Source organism: Sciurus vulgaris, assembly GCF_902686455.1.
Source record: "Sciurus vulgaris genome assembly, chromosome: 12".
Classification (NCBI taxonomy): domain Eukaryota; kingdom Metazoa; phylum Chordata; class Mammalia; order Rodentia; family Sciuridae; genus Sciurus; species Sciurus vulgaris.
In genome coordinates, this window is record NC_136473.1 from 58,956,316 (window position 1) to 58,977,755 (window position 21,440).

A 21,440-nucleotide genomic window follows, 5' to 3' on the forward strand; every position below is an offset into this window, starting at 1 on the left:
TAATGAAATGCTTGTTCTCCTTTACTTACTTTTTAATCCAGAACCAGACAGTTATTATATTCTCATTTGGTTTTGATTCTGTTTCTTTTAAGCAGATGCATGACATCAAATTTAATCTTTATTATCTCTCTCTTTTAGGTCAAAGAAACAATATATCAAGGTAAATTTTTAGCCTTCTTCTGTAACTTTTAGTAACCCTTTCTATTTGTGTTTGATGTGTGTTTTATATATGTTAGAAGTCGATAGTGATTGCTGATGTTCCTAATTTTTTTAACTCTTAAAAATTTTACTACTCCTAGGTGCTAACTTGGATAATAGAGCAGATGTTGGTGGTACCAACTGAGATAGGAGATGAGGAAGAACAAATAGTGGGAAGAAGATGATTAGTTTTAATTGGGTCATATTCACTTTGAATATTGATGTAATGCAGATGTTGTACATTTGAACAGTATTTTGAGCTAATGATTTAATCATACATTCAATCATTGATTCGAGTAGATAAAGAATGGTAATGTGAGTCAGTATGCTTTCATTTTGTTTTTCTTTGCCAAAAATTTATATAAATTTGAAATGATTCCATTTCTGGGAAAAGAAAATGTTTAAGAAGTGAGGGGAAGAAGAAGGGGACAAAAAAAAAGAAAGTGAGGAATATCAAACTACATTTTATACTGTATTTCCATCTTTGAAATGAGCTTCAATTGAAATATCATCGTTCTTACATTTTTCTTAAAATTTAATAGTGTATCACACCCTTATTGCTGTTAACTGTAGATTGCTTTTTAAGGCATAATATTTATGCAAAGAAGTATTCCTCATAATGCCAGATAACATGTCTTGCTTTCGGTTGATTTAATTGAATTTTATATAGTGATTGTAATAATCTGGACTCCCCCCCCCTTTTAGTTACTGAACAGCAAATTTCTGAAAAGTTAAAGAACTATGAAGAAAGAAAATGAAGAACTAGAGCAAAAAGTGTCAACTTTTGAACAGAAGGTAGAATTATTTTTTCTAGTTTATTTCCCCTTGATTCCAGCTTGAATCATTTCTACCTGTTTTATAGGTGAGATATTTTAAAATCATTTTTAAATGTGTTGTATAATTCTGGAAGGGGTCACTTATCTGGAAGTAAGTTTTAGTAAGACTATAACATGTATCTTTTTAATTGTGAATGCTTTACTTTACATAGATCAAGGAATCAAAGAAACATGTCCAAGAAACCAAAAAAACAAATATGGTCCTCTCCGACGCAGGAATGAAATATAAGGTACAAATCCCTTGTTTTATGGGCGTTACATTCTAAACTCAAAAGTCAATGTAATGAGTAACTATTAATCTTGACATCTGTTTTCCTAGGATAAAATCAAGCTACTTGAAGAAAGTAATGAGATCCTTGAGGACAGAGCTAAAAGTCTTCATGTTGTGTTAGAATCTGAGAGAGAACAGAATGTCAACAATGAGGACTTGGTAAGAGTTTTGGTGGCTAAGTGTTAGTGTGATTTGGCTTTTGAAGTATTTTGTAAAATGGGTTAAGTTTGGACTTTCCCCGTGGTGTTAAGTAAAGTCAGACTAGAAGTCAGGGGATGCTTCTGCCCATTTAGTGGAACTTTTCAGTACTGATCCAACAAATTATTTTTATATTTGTGTCCTCAATCCTGGATAATTTTCATATTGCTTTGCTCTGCCCTCTGAAACATGCAGGAACTATTGCCCCATCGAAGAGTGTTTGCATATTGTTTTTGTTTTACAGCATCCTATTTTTAAAAACTTTTTACTTTAGACTAGTTCTATAATTACATAAAGATGCAAAGATAGTCGAGAGTGTTCTGAAATATCCCACCCCCCAGGTAAGCTTGATCACCTAGCTGAGGTAGTGTTCACCAGATTTCTCCACTGGGATTCTTCCAATTCCTTGCCTGTTCTTTGGAAGTTACTATGTACAGTCCATAGTGAAAGTATGAAGAGTTAAGGGCTAAGGATACAGCTCATGGTAGAACACTTGCCTAGCATGCAGAAGGCCCAGGATTCAATCCCAGGCACCTGCAAAGAGTGAAGAGTTCTGTTCCACTTACTTGAGGAGCAAATGTTTTATAGTTATTTGGAATTCTTCTCTATGTGAGATTTGTCTATTCTCCCTTAGATTCTATCATTTTTACTTCTAGGCAAGAGAGCTTTAACATGATCTTGGGAAATCTTTTTTTCTCCATCAGTAGAAAAAAATTACTATTTGAACTGGTGTACTTAAAAGAGTAATTTGTGTACGTTTAAAAATTTTATTTCCTTATTTCATTTTCATTTTCTGTACTTGACCTTTTAGTCTGGTTCCCTGAAATGTAAGGGGGTGGCGCTGAAATATATTTTGTCTTGTTTATCTTTTTAGCATCTATGTATATTTGTAGTCAGTATTTCTACTGAAATCCTCATGCATATTTTGTGTTCTATTTCACCTGGCAGATAATAGAAAAGAAGAACTCGTAGAGAAGTTAAGGCTGTTATTTCAATGAATGTTTCAGAATTTTCACAGGTAAACTTGCCAACACCTGCTACAGGATATTAATACAACATATTAGTTTGGGGAAGACCAAAATTTAAGGTGTGCTAAAATGTGCAAAAAATGAGAACTACATGATGTCTGGTTTGGGAAAGTGTAACTTTGTTTTTTTCTGTGGAATCAATTCACTAACTGTGGTGTTTTTGCATTAGGTTCAAATTGCTCTTCATGAAGCTAAGCTTAGTGAATACAAGGTGAAGTGTGAATGCCATCGGGTTCAGGAAGAAATGCTAGGCTTAAGAAGAAGAAAGAGCAGGTAAAGAAAAATTGATGTCATACATAATGTAAGCTAGGGAAGTGAATATTATTACCTTGTATCTTGGATTTGTTTCTAAGGTAAGGAATTATTCATGCAAGGCCTTTCCTTTAGATGTGCAAATTTAAACCTTTCTCCCCAAATTGAGTGCATACATGTGTTCTCCATGTGTTTGGAATTTTCTATTCTGTACAGCTTATTTCAGTCCTTAGAGTGTTGGTCTTTTCTTATCAAACATCAATCAGTATTCACTTGATAGCCTCAAAGAAACTTCTTCACGCAGAAAATTAGGTATTTTATAACCCTTTTTTGAGTAGTTACTTCTTCATGGAGCAAGGAAGGTTATATGATAAGGCGTCTGAATTCAGGAGCCAGTCACATATGCCCATCCATTCTTACTGGAAGGAAGTGATTTGAATTGGCAGCAATTTTCTGGGAATGCAATCAAACAGGGTCAACTTCCTTGACAGCTCTGACGTTCTTACTGCAGCTCTGAGGGTTGGGCCACTCTTCCTCTTCCTTAACTGAGGTCTCAACCTTAGTGACAGGCTACCAAGGAGGTATGGCTTTCTATTTCCCTGTCTAAATCTTGTGGTCCTGATGTCTCCAGGGCAAAACCACCCCACCCTAACCCATAGGAATTCATGTTTTTTGACTTTTCAGTTGCAGCAGGAAATCCAAGAGTGGAGTAAATCACATGCTGAGCTCAGTGAGCAAATAAAATCATTTGAGAAGTCCCCAGAGAGATATAGAAGTAGCTCTTACTCACAAAGATGATAATATTAATGTAAGTTTATTCTCCAAATACATGCTTGGTCTCGGGAATTCTCCTGAAAGCTTGTGAATTAAAATTGAGAGACTCTTCCAACCTTTTACTTCTTTTCTAGGCTTTGACTAATTATATTACACAGCTGAATCGGATAGAGCTTGAATCGGAATGTGAGGGTCAAAATGAAGGAGGAGGTGAGTCAGATGAACTAGCCAATGGAGAAGTAGGAGGTAAGATTGGTCTCAGGGAGTTTGAATTCTTGTTTGCCTTCCTGTCTTTAAGTACACAGATGCCACTTCTCAGCTGACTGAGTTTCTTCTTAAGCTCTGTGCAGAATTGTAGGTGCATCTCCCTGGATGTGTAGAAAAGTCTGTTGCATTGGCAGAGGTGGGTTGCTGGGGTGTAGTGTAGCAATAGGCATGTGAAGAATAGGCCTGTGAAGTTCCCATTGAGGACTAGGTAAGTACAGTGCAGAGCAACAGTCATGTCTTTCAACCTCTGAGTATTGAACATTGTACAGTAAGAGACACTTGTTTCTCAACTTATGGGGTGATATTTGATTTTGATACTCATCATCTCTATGGCTCTGTGGTTTTAAGGCCCATGTCAGTTTGAAGAGTAGTGAGGTGGTTGCTGGTTGAAGCCTTAAACTAAGGCTGTGAGAACAGAGGCTAGAGGCTATAAGAAGCTAGAGGGAGGGGGTAGCAGTGTTTACTGATGTGGAAAATATTTCCAGATGTTCTCTCCCAAGTTGGATATAGCTTACACCACACCTGTTGGTAGATTGAAGGATAAACTAGAGGATTGAATCTTTCTAAATAAGACACTTACTTGTCCAGGTGGAGATAGATCTGTGCAAGAAGAAAGGCTTTTATCTACAAGAGTAGAACAGATAACATTTTTATTGCACAAACTAGGAATTCAATTTTTTTCTTAACTCTAAGCTTGCAATTCTCTTAAGAGTCAATGAATTTACTCAGTTGACTCAGTCATTCAATGGTTCAATTGATTTTTTCCTTTCGGTGTTTGAACATGGTCATGGTTTAGTTTGGGATGTTGGGAGAATATCGAGTTAAAAAGCAAGGAATGAAAAGCAGTTAACATCTTTTGTTTTTCAGGTGACCAGAGTGCAAGGTGAAAACTGGAATGAAGCAGCTGATGGACGTCTCTCGGGTTACAGTTCCTTGTGAGAGTCCCACAGTGCCTGTGAATGCTTCCTGCGCTCACTTTTAAGAGTATGTCTCTTCTGTAATTTTAGACACAAGCTGCACTATCAGTAGTTGAAGAGGATCTAAAGCCTTTACAACTGAAGCTCAGAGCCATCGATGTCTGCAAAGTGTAACCTAGAAGGTGGGTTCTTCTGGCGATGAAATTGCTATATGCTGGGAAGTCTCAAACTCTTGTGGCAAAGATAAAGAATGCTTCTTGCTCTCATGGTCTCATTTTTCTCAGCACTGCCCCCTCAAACAAGTTCTCAAGTCCTCGTACACATATAGAGATCAGTTGTTTTATCTTTTAACAGACCAAATAAGAAATTAGAAGATGACCGCAATTCACTCCAATTCGCTAAAGCTGGGCTGCAAGATGAGTGCAAAACTCTGAGTCAGAAAGTGGACATTTTAAATGAACTGTACCAGCAGAATGAGATGGCTCTGCGCAGGTTTGTTATTGCTATCACTCTGTGACCTCATACAGATAATTTTATCTTTTGGAAGAATATTTACAGTTTCTCTCGGTTTGTAATTAATGGAGATTTGTTTTTTTTCTTTGTGGTTTGTGTCCCATTACTCGCATTTTCTTTCCATCTAACCAATTGTCAGCTTCCTATGAAGCGGGAGTGGCTACTGGTACTAACAGTTACTGATGTGGAAATACCTGTCTGTTGAAGACTCCACATGCTTCCTCCCATCCCACCATTATTCAGTTTCCTTTCCTTGTGATCGTCATGTGATTCCTAATATGTTTTGAACTTAATTCTTTAACTATTGACCTTTAAAATCCTGAGTGGATTTGGATGGCCATTTTCAGAATAAAAACTTCTAAAGGAATACAGTTTACTTATTGAAGTATATTGAAGTAAGTTTTGGACTCGAATATCTCAGCTGTTCACACTAAACAATTGAACTGTGACAGGACCTTAGCAGTTCTGATTACAGAAGTGCTCGTTTTAGTATTTATTTATATGTTGAATCTTCTGAAATATACATGTCACTGAGCTAGGTTTTCTTTGGAAAGATATCATTGGCAGTTCATTTGAAGTTTTTATCCACAAAAATATTTGAATTCTCTAATAATAGGTTATCTGATGTCAGATTTTGTATTTGCTATTATATTTTATTCTTCGTCATATATATAGCAGTCTTTGTCTTGTGTGAAGCAAGACAGACCTTACCAGAGCTACCTCTTTTGTAGGTGTTTTTGACTCTACTGCCTAATCCATTAAACATTGAAACCTTACCCTTAACTTTTCTTAATTCTTTCTCTCCAAGCAACCTGTTTAGAATCTCAAAATTTTGTTCTAAATGTTTGGCCAGCTTCAGAGAAGAGAAACTTTTCTTGTTTCATCACTGGTTTTTTTTTAAAGAAACACCTTTTTTCCTCTGTCCATACTAGTAATCTGAATGACCAGCAGAAGTTAGAAAATGTAAGTGATTTGCCAGTTTGATTTCCTAAATTGCAGGTTTGAATTCCTTCCTATTTAATCCTAAGCATTTTAGAGCAGGGTGGGAAGTTGACATTGAATAGAGCAGTCATGCACACTGCTAGGGGAAAAGAGAAAGTTTGACTTGAAACTGGTATTATTTTTAGGAAACTGAGTCGAGAAGAGTATGAGAGACAAGAAAGAGCAAAGCGGCTGTCACGCGAACAGGAAAAGGCCAGTTTTTGGCGGCACAGGAAGTTAAAACTTAAACAGTGTGAGTTTCAATGTCTCATGAACTCTAGTGTTAGCTTTCTTTTGAATTGATTGACATGATGTAGAAGAAAAGAGCACAGAAGTAGAAGTAATGAGAGGATATGAATACATTCAGTTTACACAGAAGAAAAATAAATTTCAATTGAACAAATGAAAAAGGTTAACAAAATTGACTTATACCGAAATGCTGGCAAGACCATGAGGGAACTTGGTTCATGCAAACAGTTCCTAGGGTTTTGTATGTGGAGCAATTCTTTAAGAAAGCAGTTTGCTATGCGATGTTTTAAAACCATTAATGTGCCATTTGATAGAGCTGTGAAATCTTCTATGGATATAATTGAAAAAAAAGTTTTAAGGAAGAAGATATGCCCAGCAAAATTATTTGAGAGCACATTGATGAACAGTTAAGGAAATTATAATTTATCAATTCAGAATCTCTTGCAGTTAAGTTAGAAAACAATTAGATAGTATTAGGTTTTATTGATTGATTGATTGATTGATTGATCGATCCTGGTGATTGGACCCAGGGACTCTTTACCACTGAGCTATATCCCCAGACCTTTCTTTACTTTGAGACAGGGTCTAAGTTGCATAGATTCTCACTAAATTGCTGAGGCTGGTCTCAAACTTGTGTTCCTCCTGCCTCAGTCTCCCAAGTCACTGGGATTATAGGTGTGTGCCATTGCACCTGAGTGTAATGTTAAGTTTGAAATCACATGATTGGTATAACTAGATAAAGTCCGTTTTTTATGTATGATGAAGTCTTTACAAGTGTAGCTGACAGAGTAAAGGGAATATTGTCAGATTGTTTCAGACTTTATTCAATTGTTTTGACTAATAAAACCAAGTATAATTTTTTAGGCGGAGAATTGAAGAATGGAGGAAGGAATTACAGAAAGCAGAGCGCTCATTTAAGATCAGGTAGTGATTAATACTGTTGTGTAGTTACAGAATTTTTTGATAACTAATACAGACCATTATAGGCTAGTATAATGAGTCCCTAACATTTTTTTTTTTAATGTGTTGTCTTTTTCAGATTGCCACTCATGAGAAGAAAGCTCATGATAACTGGTCAGACTTTTCCCCCCCTTTCTTATTTTGTGTATAGCCTACACAACTGAATTTGAATATTTCTTTATCTGATAGCTCAAAGCTCGTGCTGCAGAAAGAGCTATAGCTGAAGAGAGAAGGGAAGCTGCTAATTTGAGACACAAGTATGTGATTTTGATACCTTCCTGTATGTTTTATAGTGTTTTAAGACCTATGCTGAATGGTATCTAAGAAGGAGTAGATTACTGTTTCAATTTAAGGTCCATTCTTTCTCAATATTCAAGATTATTGGAAATGACCCAAAGCATGACAGTGCGGCAAGATGAACCTGTGATTCTAAAACCAATGGCGGGAAGAGCAAGGACCCAACACCCTCCCCGGAGAGGTAGGGACACTTGTAAGGGGAGGTAGACTATTTCCTGGTGCAGAATGTATGTAAATTACTTTTTATTTCTGTGTGTAATGGTATGAAATAATCTGAATGACTTGCTAAAGGGCAGGCAGTGTAAGGCTGCTTTTAATGGGAACAATGCATTATTGGTCCTTAGGTCCACTGAGCCAGAATGGGTGTTTTGCCATCCCTGTGAGTGCTGGAGAACGTTCCCTTCATTGACAGCAGAGCAGCTGAGAGACCTGTCTCTGCTACTCTGAATGGAAGAGATATGGGTAGAAGGTGAATTTGGTGAGCATTCACATGTTGCTTTCAATAAACTGTTTCAAGAGTTCCCCCCCATGTTTTGAGTATGTATTGAAAATATTATAGAATGTGGGCCGTACATATATAGAGAAAATTTCCTATTGGTCTTCTTGGATAATAGGTGTGCTGTAAAATCTGCTGTAGAATAGACAACTTTTGATTCCTGGGGTCCCTGTATTATTATTCTTTTCTTTACAATTTTACACTGTGAAGGTAAGCTTTATCTTTAAATAATCTCTCTGGGTTCCTTTTTCAAATATCCTAAAAGTAGCCTTAAAATTTCTATGCAGCGTTATATTTCCATTGTCATTATAATAATGTGAAATACTGAGTCTTATTTCCAATTTCAAATATGTCTATAGTATTGGTAAGATTGGAAGTCGGGTTATACAGACTGAAGAAAAGCCAGCCTACATACTTCAAGTCTATAGCTTGAAGTTCAGGACCAGTACTTTTAATATGCGGGGCCCTGCTGGTCTTTTAATCCAAGGCATTTCTTTTTTTACTTAAGTCTCTGCATAATTGTGACCTATATATTGGGCAACCAGTCTTTAATGTTGCTTTCTAGTTATTGTTGAACCCTGACCTGCCACAATTGGTTTCTTTCTTTTGCAACAATACATGCAAGGGGCTCTGTTCTTCTTTCCCAAGAGTCAATGGATGGACCTTTTCCTTGTCCTCGATGGTCTTCTGAAGCATCTGGGAAACGCTTTGCCTCTGGTAAGGGCCAAGTCATATCAAGGACTCTAGGATTGTGGATGCAGGATATTTATTCTTTTCGTGTTGGGAATGATTCTAAATTCATTCTCTGACATCAAACAGACCCGGGACGTGGTCCAGCTCCCGTGAACAGCAACTCCAGGAGCTCTTCTCCAGCCAAGGTGATGGAAGAGGGCAAGGTAAATTCTGCAGGCATTGTGAATCATGAGGTCATGCAGGAACATTAGCTTCCTACCAGCACTTGCTCTTTACATCATCCCTATTTGTGTTCTATTTGTGCTACCACATTTGTTTTTTGAAAAGCAAACCATTCCCCGTGAACCCGAGGCCCTCTCAGTTCCCACTGTACTTCTTTGGCTAAGCATCTAATAGCAGTAAGTACATAGAGGTTGAGGACTGAACAGGGCTTCCATTCTGTGTATTTCTGGGAAGGGTTTGAGGAGCATGGCATTGACCTTATTTCCCTTAAACTGCATGCAGTACTGAATGTACTTTTCTCCTTAACTTGGGAGTGTTGCTGAAGTGTGTGTAACCATCATTAACTTCAGAATGTGAAAAGTCATCACTCCAACTTCACATTGTATTTTGTGTTGAATGTTCTAAGGCAAAGTAAATTCATTATACATTACATAATTCATCATTATTATCCTTGGGAGTATGGTGTTTAGGAGTTCCTCCATTTGTTACAGTAGGAGGCAAACCTGATTTTGAGCGATTTAAATTAGACGGGGTAACAGATTTTCTGGAAGTGAAATAGTGTTTCAGTGAATAATGATAATGTGAAATGACCTGTTGAGCCAGTCCAAGCAATAGACTCATTGTTCACATGAGTGCATTCTTTAGTAACTGTGTAGCTGTGATATCTGGTAGGTCTTCTGCTGCTCTGTATTAAAATAAAATTTAATTGCTGAGTTTCCAACCCACTTCTCCTAGGAAATACTCATTATCTCCTATGGTGTACTGTAAATGAAAGTAAATACGAAAAGCATTGTCTTTCTAATTTGTGTATCTAGTATCGTGTTCGAAACACTTTGCGAGTTCTTGTATGTCTCTACCGGGAACTATACATTTTTTGAGAAATCTTTTTATCTAAGGGCACCTTAGATAAGACTCCAAACCCCTTCTCAGTTGTAGACTTTAAAGAGAGTAGAGGACCCTTTGATAGAGAGGAGTAGAGGTGGGAAGAGCATAGCTTAGAGGCAAAACCTGGCATTGAGTTTAAGCCAGGCCTTTTCCGTGCACTGAGACCTTCAGCAAATTTGCCTTAGTTCCCACTGGTTAAAATAAGACACTAAAAGTTTCTGGGTATTGAATGATATATTGAAAGGCTTGCGAAGAGGCTCTGAATAATAGTGTTATTTGGATGCATAGAGAATGGAGTTTCCATTATGTTCTGTACCTTCTTAATATGCAAGTCTTGAGCTATTGTGATGAAAGAGGTGTGGTGGGGGAGGGGCTCCCTTTGAAATCGGCTGTAGTGTATAGAGCATGGCGTACTGGTCAGAAATCACCTGTCAATACCTTCTGGCCAGTACTTTCCCTGCCTTTCCCTTTCCCTTGCAGATATAATCGGTAACACACACTGCTCGCTCTTGCAGCATCCTTCTAACTCTGTCAGCTGTCAATGGGAACCTGTGGGAGTGGTAGAGTTTGTTGCCACTGATGGTGCTCTCTGGACAGGTGCCTGTCTGGGTTTGGCGTTCACCTGGTTTGTACTTTGTCTTAATATACAGGAATTTTAAAAACTAACTGCTCTCAATCTTAAATCACAGGTTAATATGGCTACCAAGGGCCCCCTCGTTTCCCAGGGGTATCTCTCATGGGCTCCCCTGTGGGAGGGCCCCTACCACCACCTATTCGATATGGACCACCTCCTCGGCCACTTCCTTGGCACTTCAGCTCGGTGGGCCTTTTGGACCTCCACCATTTGTATGATGATCTGAACACTACTGATTGACCTGTAATCATTTTCATCTTTTCTTTTATTCCTGCTAAACCAGTTGCTATCTCTGGGCTTTACAGTGCAGGGACAAAGGTGACTTAGTACATTTAGCTTTTCCCTCCAGTTTCTTGGGGCACATAGGGCAGGGCACTACAATATTATACCGAGATAGGCAGTAGCTCTCTCTCATAGAGAAGGAAAGCGGCTATGTACAGGAAAACCAGAAAATACTTGTGCAGATGTTTGTTGGAAATCAGTTGGTATGTACTGCAATGGATGAAAAGGTGGATGAGATGGACAATGTCACAGATATGTACAGACTACAAGATAAAGTTGTAACCACCCATGATAGAAGCATAAAGCAATAGGTTACAGAATATAGCAAAGGAAAAGTCAAACCCTCCTCACCTTGAGAAAATTCAGAGAGAAGTGTTAAGAAGGATTTAACACTGACCTAAAAAATGTGCTGAGTTGAATTAGGTGGATGTGGAAGGCCTTTTCCAGGAGGGCATGCACCTTGATTCTGATGGCATGTATAAGGTCCATGCTGAAATACTGCATGAATTTTAATTGATACAGTAGTAGACAATGGCATTTCCTTTTATCAAAATTTCTTTGATTCAATGAAGTTCTTATTTCATATCTATCCTCTTGTCATGTATATAGTACTTCCAAATAAAAATGGAGATCTTTTGTAGGTAGAAATAATTCTGCCATTATATGGTGGGGATACAAAAGTGACAAGCCTGGAGCTAAGTAGAGCCATGCTTAAAATCCTTCATATGTTGCTTCATGGCTGGTTGGCCATAGGCTGTAAGGTAAAGTTGTTCAAGCTCAGTTTGCCTCTCCTGTCAAGGCAGGATGTCACCACTTGATTTTCTAGGCTTGGGAGAAATGATGAAAAACTATATTAACATACTTGAAATCTCCTCCTTTATACATTTGTGGGTTATTTACATAACTTCCGTTTTATTTCCAGTCCTGGTGTGCATCCACCACTATGCTTAAGAGAATATGCACCAGGTGTCCACCTGGAAAACGGGATCTGCCTCTTGACCCTTGGGAATTTTACCAGGACCCACACCACTTAGACCGTTAGGCTTCTTTTGGTCCAAGAGGAGTTACTCATTCCTGGTACCCGATTACCACCCCCAACCCATGGTCCCCAAGACTACTCACCATCACCTGCTGCAAGAGACTTGACACTTCAGGCTCTAGAGATGAGCCTTCATCTGCCCTCAGAGCGTAGCCAGGACTGTTCACAGGCTTTAAAACAGCCTGTAACCATGACTCTGACACTTAGTCAGAATGTGGACTGTGCACCTCTTCATTGTGTAAAGGGATTATTGGCTTTGAAATCCAAAAGTCTAAGGGTTTATTTTTAGAAGTAAGCTGCCTCTGCAGTCGGGGTTTTTGAGCCAAAAGTTCAAACTATCATTCCCCCTTTAAATAATGATCACACTTAAGCTAATGATAGCCTTCCAACTTTGAAGTGTGCAATAAGGAATACCTGAGTTTTAGTTAATGTAGCATATAATTGGTAAATGATTTAGAAAGTCATAAAATATGAACATTTCCTGTGGAAATGCTTTAAGAACATGTATTTCAATTATTCTATTTTGAGTGCAGTCCAGTTGATAGAGAACAATGGTGTTCATAAGCTTGATGTTTCTGTCTTAATGTCTGGTCACAGATTGTTACGCTACAAATGTTCACTCAACTTATTTCCTAACTTATTTCCTTCTTGCTGAAGTCCTTTGTAGTGATAGTAAATAAAAAATTGTTTATTAATATTCCTCAAGTGTCTGTTGATCACTGGATTGTCATGAGACTTGTGCCATTTGGAAGCATGTAAACTCAGAGTCAGAAGTGAAGACAGTGACTGGCAGCACACTCCCTGTTGCTCACTGTTGAGGAAGCTGGCCCTTGTTCACCTGTGGACTCTACAAGGGATTTCTTTTACTCCTGAGAAGTCTTGTGGTTTCTACTTATAGCACATTCATGGCTTTTTTCCAACCTTCACTGGCTCTCTGAGAATGAGTTTACATTAGCAGCAAGGATTGTTCTACCTGAAGTTCTACTGCATTTGCTATTATTGCTTTAAGGGTGTATAACAGCAAATCAAAGTGATACGTCATGTGTATAAAAAATAAGGGCATTTCTTTTTTAAAATGTACAGTCTCTTTCTCCTTCCCATACTTGCCACTGATTTTCAAGAATATGGCCAAAAAGTACAATAGTATAATCCTATGAGAAAGAATGATTGAAACTCTTAGGCTTCTGAGTTCTTCAATCAGCATTTATGGGCTAAAATTAAATCCTTTTTTTGATAGATACTATTTTACAATGAATATTTGAACACTGCTACTTTTACTGAAAACTCAATTAAGGCTCAGAATCTGGAATTGTATCGTATTTAAAGTCCTGAAACTGTAACTACTGTCTTTAAAATGATGCTTCTAAGAACTAGTTCTCCAGAGCTGTACTATCAATTATGGTCACTTTACAGCAATTTAAAGATTTAGATGAAATTAACATTGTAAAAGGCTGGTACTTTTGTTTACTGCCAGGCTACATTCTTCCATTCTTTTAAGTCCTAGGAAGTAATAGGATTATGAAACCTAGAGCATGACATGTCATTGTTCTGTTGAATTCACTAAGAGTATTCTGAAAAGGGAGCAGAAACTTCAGTGTGAAACAAAATCTCTTTATCCTAAAACTAGTGAAGACAGTAGTTTAGAAAGACAGAATCTCTGAAAGAAGACAACTCAGAATTCAAAAGGAATTCATGAGTCCTCCAGGAGGAATTCAGTCTACATGACTTCCATTTAATAACAAGAACAGAAGCAGCTGTATATAAGAGGAAACTTCATGTAATATCTTATGCGTTTTAACCATGTAAAAATAAAATTTAAGTCAAACACCAATTTTGAGCATATCTCTTAATCTCCTAAGGACATAAGGCAATGCTGCAGTTAATATAATTTCTAATTTATTTTTTGTACTGGGGATTGAAATCCAGTTTTTCAACCAGAGGCACATACCCAGCCCTATTTTGTATTTTATTTGAACAGGGTCTCACTGAGTTGCTTAGGGCCTTGCTTTTGCTCAGGCTGGCTTTGAACTCATGATCTTCTTGTCTGAACCTCCGGAGCCCTGGGATTACAAGTGTGTGCCACGTACTGGCTAATGTAACTTCTAATTTAAAAATCAGATTTAAATAAAAGTGAAACCAGGTATGAAGATAATCAACAGGAAAGGTAAATTTATTTTTTTATTCAAAACAATAGTATTTTTCCCTTAAAGCCTTTTTTTTTTGTATAATTCAGTTAGTAAGATGGAAAGCATTGTATGTCGTTTATGTGAGTAGTTCTGAACCCACCCATAGTGCCTTCCCTTACATCCATCTGAGTGTAGCGCTTCTGTAGCAAAGCCCAAGCTAGCTGCCCATATACAGATGGTGTAGAGAATACTGTCCCTTGATTCAATCAAACTTTTCTGTCTCAAAAGTGATGAGTTTCAGAACTCCTCTTCTGCTCATTGTTTCTGGGTGTAGTTGCTACCCAATTATTTCATTGGTGAAGCAGTAGTGTTTTAGCCTGAAACGTATTATGACTACAGTTCTAGTTATTATTCAGCAGCTCATTTTAGCCCCCCCCCCCCCCCAATGGAAGTGAACTTTAAATAACTTGGGAGTAGGAGTGTTTTGTGTGAACTGCTTCCAAGACAATCACTTTTTTTTGTTTGTTTTGTCATTTCATGCAGGCCTGAATTAAAACTAAGCTATTCATCGTGTTCAATTTTAAACTTCTTTAATTCTGAAGAATACATTTGCTTCCTTACTCCATGCTTATGCTAGAAGGATGCTAGATGCTTGCTTCATATAAATTTATTTACTCTCATATACATACGTTATTGTCAAAGAGAAAAGAGAAAGAACAATTTTCAGTTTTGCTACATTTTAATAGTAGGTTTGAAGGGAGTATTTGTAGATCTCCTCAGCAACATCAAACAAAAAGGTACTGAGTACTCCACAGGGTACAGAGTGCTGCCAAGCCCTTGGAAGTCTAGATGACATGGAGAAGATGGTGTTCTTGTCCCTTGAGAAGTTTACAGTCTGGAGATTTGACACCTCCAGAGTTTTAGTTGAATGAACATTTTATTAAGACAACTCTTCATTTCTAGAAGTATGTAGATGGAATTATTTTAGCATTTGAATTAACCCAACAAGATGAGAGGCCAAGACTAAATTTGGTTGAGAATTCTTCAGGCTCCTAGAGTTTTTATGAACATTCACTTAGTAAACAGAATGGACCTAGTAGACAACTGAAATAAAGACTAGATCTCTTGAAGTGCATGGGCTAAAACAACTGTTACTGTTTTAAAAAGCAAACATTGGCTGGTATGACTAGGGTTTACACTAGTTGAAAAATAGGCCAAGTATTGACACTGCATTCTCGTGCATTGTTCATGTAAAAGAGTGAATGTTAAAGTGTGTGGGTGCCACATCTAACCCACAAAAGCCCCTCACAAATCTTAATGTACTGAGTATCAAATATCCACCTCCTATACTATGAAAGTTTTATTTATGTCTCATCAGGAAGTCAACAGTACTGCAAACAATCTAATTAGAATAGGCTAATGACCTGCATAATTTCATAGGGATGAATGTCAATAGATCTAAATAGGAAGTAAATGGAATCCTATCAACCTATGTTAAGAAAAATAGAATATCTTTCCAGATTTTGCATACTCATCACTTTAAAAATGAGGTATGCAGGTTTTAAGGTTTCACAATCTGTCAGAAAATCAGCAGTCATTCCTGCAGTGTCTCATTAGCATCTGACCCACTTATTTTTAGATGACATGATTTAGAAGACATAAACCATGAAAAAATTTGCAATGATTCTGACATGGTTTCAATGTTAACCCAAAAATCATTATTGAAAAGAATAGCAATGTGACATAGAAGAACAACTAATCAACATGACTAAAATTGTGGTCAATTTCAGGAGAACAATATGGTTATCTGGAAAACATCACAGCTACAAACTGGGGAACACTCCCGTTTGGGATACTGATCTGGCCAAGGCATACTATTTCTAAGCAGAACTATCAGATCAGGGTGAATTTAGGTCACCTCTAGGGAACAGCCTATAAGACAGACCATAACTGGTCCAATTCCCTTCAAAGCATTATCTGGTACTATGCTACCCAATTCAAAGTTTGAAGTTAATTCAAATGAAAGAGCATATTGGAGCAAAAGTGAACAAATGTGTAAACTCTAGTGCATTCGTATTGCTGTATTAAGTTGGAAGATGAGCATACCTACCACAGCAGTACTGTTCCAGGAAGCAGGGTAGGAACAGTGGTAAATTGGAAAACACTATTAATTGCACAACTTATAGAAAAGCACAATCATATTTCAAAATGTACAAGAAACCTGTATCCAAAGGAGTCTTATACGACAGTTGGACTTTAGTTCTGTGGTACTGCTTTGCAATGGACTCACTGGCCTATGATATGACTCACTTTCTGCCTCCTGAAGGGTCAATATGCTACACAGAGCTATGATGTTTGTACTGAGTGGTAAAATTTACACTACTTTCAGGTTATTCATGTCAGAATCATTCCTCGTGCAAAGTTTCATGTCGATCAAGATAAAGTGGTTTCTTGATCAGTAAACTGTAATTTTTCTTTTAAACTCAGTGGATTTCTTGTATCCGTAAACACAACAGAAAGACTATTGTTTAAAGTACTTTGATGATTGATCTATTCCAATGTCACATTCTGGATAAGAGGGACTAAGGAGTAACATGCACTAGTAACCATTAACACAGTATGAATCCTATATGTGTATCACTTACACTTCTATTACAATTGGCCCAGGTTGAATCTCATCCACCTCCATGAAAGAAAAACACAAGGAGCTGGTAAACCTTTTTTTAGGCTTGTAGTGTTTGAATTCCAAGAAGATAGCTGCACCTAAGGAATTAAAACAAACTATATAAGCCAGAGATCATACATTTTTTATGTGTCACTTTTCTCTGATCATCACAAGCATACGAACAAGCAAAGGTTTGCATAATGTCACAAAGTAACCTGTGCCAAACACAGTCTGATGACATGATTGTTGATAACTTATTGTGGCTATCACCCCAACTCTTCTACTGTGTCTGAGTGACATTTCCCTATATCATCTATACCTACAATGTATTGCAAAACTTCCTGAGCTCAACTGACTCAAGAACGTAAGTTAGGTACACAGGTGGAATCTTACATGACTGAAGAATATAAAATATTTAGCACCACAAGAGAAATACAAGATACTGAAGCATTAGCAATACCTATAGAAATAGTTTCAACAAGCACCTGGATTAGACTAGAAATTTAAAAGTATTCCTAAAAAATTAAAAAAAAAAATTGTAGCTTGTGTCATTCTTTTCTTCCTGAAACAAAAATACAAAAGACAAATTTGGGGGGTGTTTTAGAATTAAAATACTAATCCCATGCTGGTTCAAGTGTAAAATGATACCTGTGTCCTAACACCCCCTTCAGAGCTCAAATCACTCTTTCCATTTTATCCTACAATTGCATAATTCTATATCAAGATGGTGCTTTGGAAGGAAAGGTCTAACGGCAAGCCGGTTCCACCCCTCCTCGATAATCAAGTGATACTGAGAAATTTACACAGTTCTGTCCCCAAAACCCAACAGATAAACTGTCCACCCTGCGGGGGTGGATTTTGCACTGCTGCCCTGGGTGCCACCTGAGACCCACTGTCCTGAAGGAAACCGTGAAAGGTAGGTCTTCAAATGGAGGAACAAAGGAGGCCACAGCAGCAGATCTGAGAAGTAAAATATCAAATGTCATTAGAAGCTGAAGATGCAGAGAAGTTTCCTGCAGAGAAAGGAATCTTCAGAAATAAACTCAGGTGATAAAAGGATTCTAAAGTCTATTTGAAAAACAAGGTATTCCATTTGGCAAAAGGCAACCGGAAGCATTTAATCCTAAGAACTGTGCAATTTGGAAGTGTAACCTGCTTTAAAAATTTGCTTTTGTCCTTTCCCATACTCTTTTTCTTTTGTTTCTGGTAATGGTGATTGAACTCAGGAGCACTTTACCATTGAGCCACATCATCAGCCCTTCTTATTTTCTACTTTGAGGCACAGCTTGCTAATTTGCTGAAGCTGTCCTCAAACTCGGGATCCTTTTATCTCAGTCTTCAGTGTTGCTGAGATTATAGAAATGTGCCACCATACCCAGCTTGTCCTTTCCCATATTCTTACAAACTAACAGCCACTTATACTACCTTTCAACCCAAAGCATCTTAATGAAAGAAAAAAATGATTCTGTAACTGAATGTAATTATTATGTTTTTAAGGGCACCTGGGGTAATTATTAAGGAACTTGCTTCCCTTAACTCTGTAGTATGAAAGAATGTTCCCATTTTGTCATAAAAGACAATGAAATTTTACTATCAAATAATATTGAAACAGGTCATTAGATAATATAATTGCTAATTCCATGGTTTAAGAAATCATTGATTTGACTTTCTTCAAGTCAATATACATAATCATGTGACCTACTTCTGTATGATCTTGTATTAAGTACACTATGTACACAAACCCAGATGAAGACCATGTCCTTAAGAAACCAGTGACTTCCAGCCATTCTTCTCCAAAGAGGAGGTGTTACATAGCACTAGAAGAAATTGTCTATCAATGTTTTTGACCATTTTATTGATAAAAGACCAAAACTGGAAAAAATCCAAATGTCCATCAATAGGTGATAGACAAATTGTGGTATATACACATAATGAAATGCTATTCAGTAATAAAAAGAGATGAACCATTATTGATAAAGTGACATAGATGAATTTTAAATTATGTTGAATAAGAGAAGCCAGAGAACACAGAATATATTATTCCATGCACAGAAAACTTTAGGAATACAAAGGAGTTTATTAAGATAGACATTTTTTTGTGGGCAGTGTGGGAACGTGGGGGGCAAGAAGGTAGGGTGACCAAGTAGACGTTGGAATTACCTAGAGAATGAGAGAAGACTTTTGGAGGGAAGGGATTGATTTATTATCTTGGTTATCATGATGGTTTCACAATTTCATGTAAAAATTTTTCAAAGTGCACACTTTAAATACCCATAATTTATTGCATGTCAATTTTACCTCAAATTTAAGAAATACATTCACTTTTCTCACTTCCTACGATAAAAATAGTATGGTATATTTTTCTGCACTTCTTTTTTTTTTTCTTTCTTAAATGTATTCTGGAAACCATATCTTAGCAGTATTTAAAATTATTTTCTTTCGTCTTCATACTATTATTTGGTTTATTCAACAACTGTTATTAATGAACAGGTGGTTGTTTCAGTCATTTGTCACCGTCTTTTGTTATTATAATTCATGCCTGAATGACATAATTTTGTAGATACTAATTTTAAACATTTGTTGAATTCCCAGTATCTTTAGAAGGACTGGGATGATATAGCTCAAGGTAGAGCACTTGCCTATGGTGCGTGAAGCCCTGAGTTCCCTCTGGAGCACTGAAAAAAAGACAAGAAGTGCGATTGTTGAGTCATTAGGTAAATACATAAGCAGTTTGGGAAGATGTCGCCCAACTTCATTCCTAGGGAGGTTGTTCATTCTGTACACTTATCAGCAGTGTTGAGGGTGCAGTATTCCTCCACATTCTTCACCTAACTGAGTATGTTGTCAATGTTTGGATCTTGCCAACACAAGTGAGAAATGGTATCTTAGTGTGGTTTAATTTGTCTTGTGTTCATTAGGAACTAAGCAGAGCATGTTTCATATTTATAGCTATATTTGCATCTCTTTTCCTGAGCTCTGTTTATTTCCTCAGCCCATTCGTATAGATTGTGCTGCCTATTTTATTTATATGCTCTTTATATTTCAGGAACATGATTCTTTGAGGAGGAATATGTTGTAGATATTTTTTTCAGATTGTCATTGTCAAGTACATGGGGGGAGTGGGAGATTAAGCACCGGCAGGCAAGGGTTTTTTTTTGTATGTTTTTAAGTAATCATCTTTACACCTTGCTTGTGGATTTTAAGACATAATCAGGAAGGTTTGGCCACTCAAATGCATAGAAATTGAACCAATGTTTTCTAGTACTTGCTTATTTTCTATTTTTATATTCAGGTTTCTTATCCATTGTAGTTTATCCTTGTGAATAATTAGAGAAAAACAATTTATCATTTCCATGTGATTATATGCAAATACTACTTATTAAAAGGTCTGTTTTCCCCCAAGTGAATTTTATTGTATCCCAAATGTCCAATGCAGTTGGTTCTGTTCCTGGATGGTCTATTCCGTCCCACGATCTTTATGTATCTCGGGCTTCGATGATGGTGCATGTTTTCATTATGTTTGCCTTCCCCTCCTCCTTCCGACTTCTTGCTCTTATTTTTCTTGCTTCGTGCCTGTTCTTGACTGTTCTTTTGAGACGACTGTATTCAACTTGACATGCTTTAAAGATCCACATATATTCATTCCCTCGCCAAGTTAAATGTCCCAGTGTTCCTAAACTTTTAGCACGTGCTTTCCAAGGCTATTCATGATCCTAAATCTTTTCCACACAGTCATTCAACCTTAAAATGTGGCATCCAGAATGAAGCCGTTGGTGTAGGGGTGATAATGACACGATAGGGTGAAACTTTAAAAAGTAGTGTCATTCAGAAGTAGAGGTCGGTTAGGGGAGAATCAGCACAGGAATGGAGTGAGCAGGGAAGGAACGCCACTGGGAGCAGCGGTCCTTCCCAAGGGAGCAGGAGAGGCGTCTCCTCCACTGTCTGGACCTTTGGGGCAGGTACCTGGTGTCTCAGCACGTCGTGGACAGAGAGTTTCTGCCTGGGAGGGCCCGGGAGGCCTCACTCTCTACTTTTTCCCCTTCTGTTGATGTCAAGCTGTTTGGGGGACGCTATAAACGCGTGTCCACTCCCAGATCCGGGACCAGATGAGCCTCTTTCCTCCCTTGTCCCTTGACTTGGATTCTTCACGTTGGGCTCTGCTCGCGCTCTCCCCCCCCCCCCCGAAACCGCAGTGGGTTCTTCCCGCCCCCTCCCCTCCCTCTCCCCCCCTCCCTCCCCTCCCTATCATCCCCTCCCCTCCCCTCCCGCCCCGCCACAAGCTCCACGCACTGCTGTCGCCCCGCCGCACCGGCTGATGATGTGTTTTGCAGCGTAGGGCGGGAAGCGCCAGCGGCGGGGAAGGCGAGGGTCATTCCCCGGTACCGCCCCGGGCTGCATCCCTTCACAAGTAGGAAACGGCGGAAGAGGTCTGAGTCCTGTGCCGTTCAGCAGGGAAGCATGTCACGCTCCAGCTGTCGTGCACAATGGACTCAGTACCTGCCGCCCTGCCTTCTGTGCCGCTTCTCCCGGGGACCCGAGCTTCTGGGACCCCTGACGGGGCTTCTACGCAGCAGTCGTAGGAGGGACCCCGCTGTGGCCGGCGGGTGGCTGAGTGGTGAGCGGAGTGGCTGCACTGACTGAGGGCGACGGGGAAATG

General features: G+C 38.3%; 1 pseudogene across 1 annotated transcript; it reads left to right on the plus strand.

Moving 5' to 3' along the window:
* The first annotated feature begins 871 nt into the window (after positions 1-871).
* Positions 872-21,424, plus strand: LOC306641958 (transport and Golgi organization protein 1 homolog; annotated as a pseudogene). Its single transcript has 10 exons — positions 872-993; positions 1,187-1,264; positions 1,354-1,464; positions 3,468-3,591; positions 3,692-3,812; positions 4,700-4,746; positions 4,832-4,923; positions 5,077-5,233; positions 6,382-6,488; positions 21,120-21,424. The product of its transcript is annotated as a transport and Golgi organization protein 1 homolog (transcript).
* Positions 21,425-21,440: the final 16 nt, after the last annotated feature.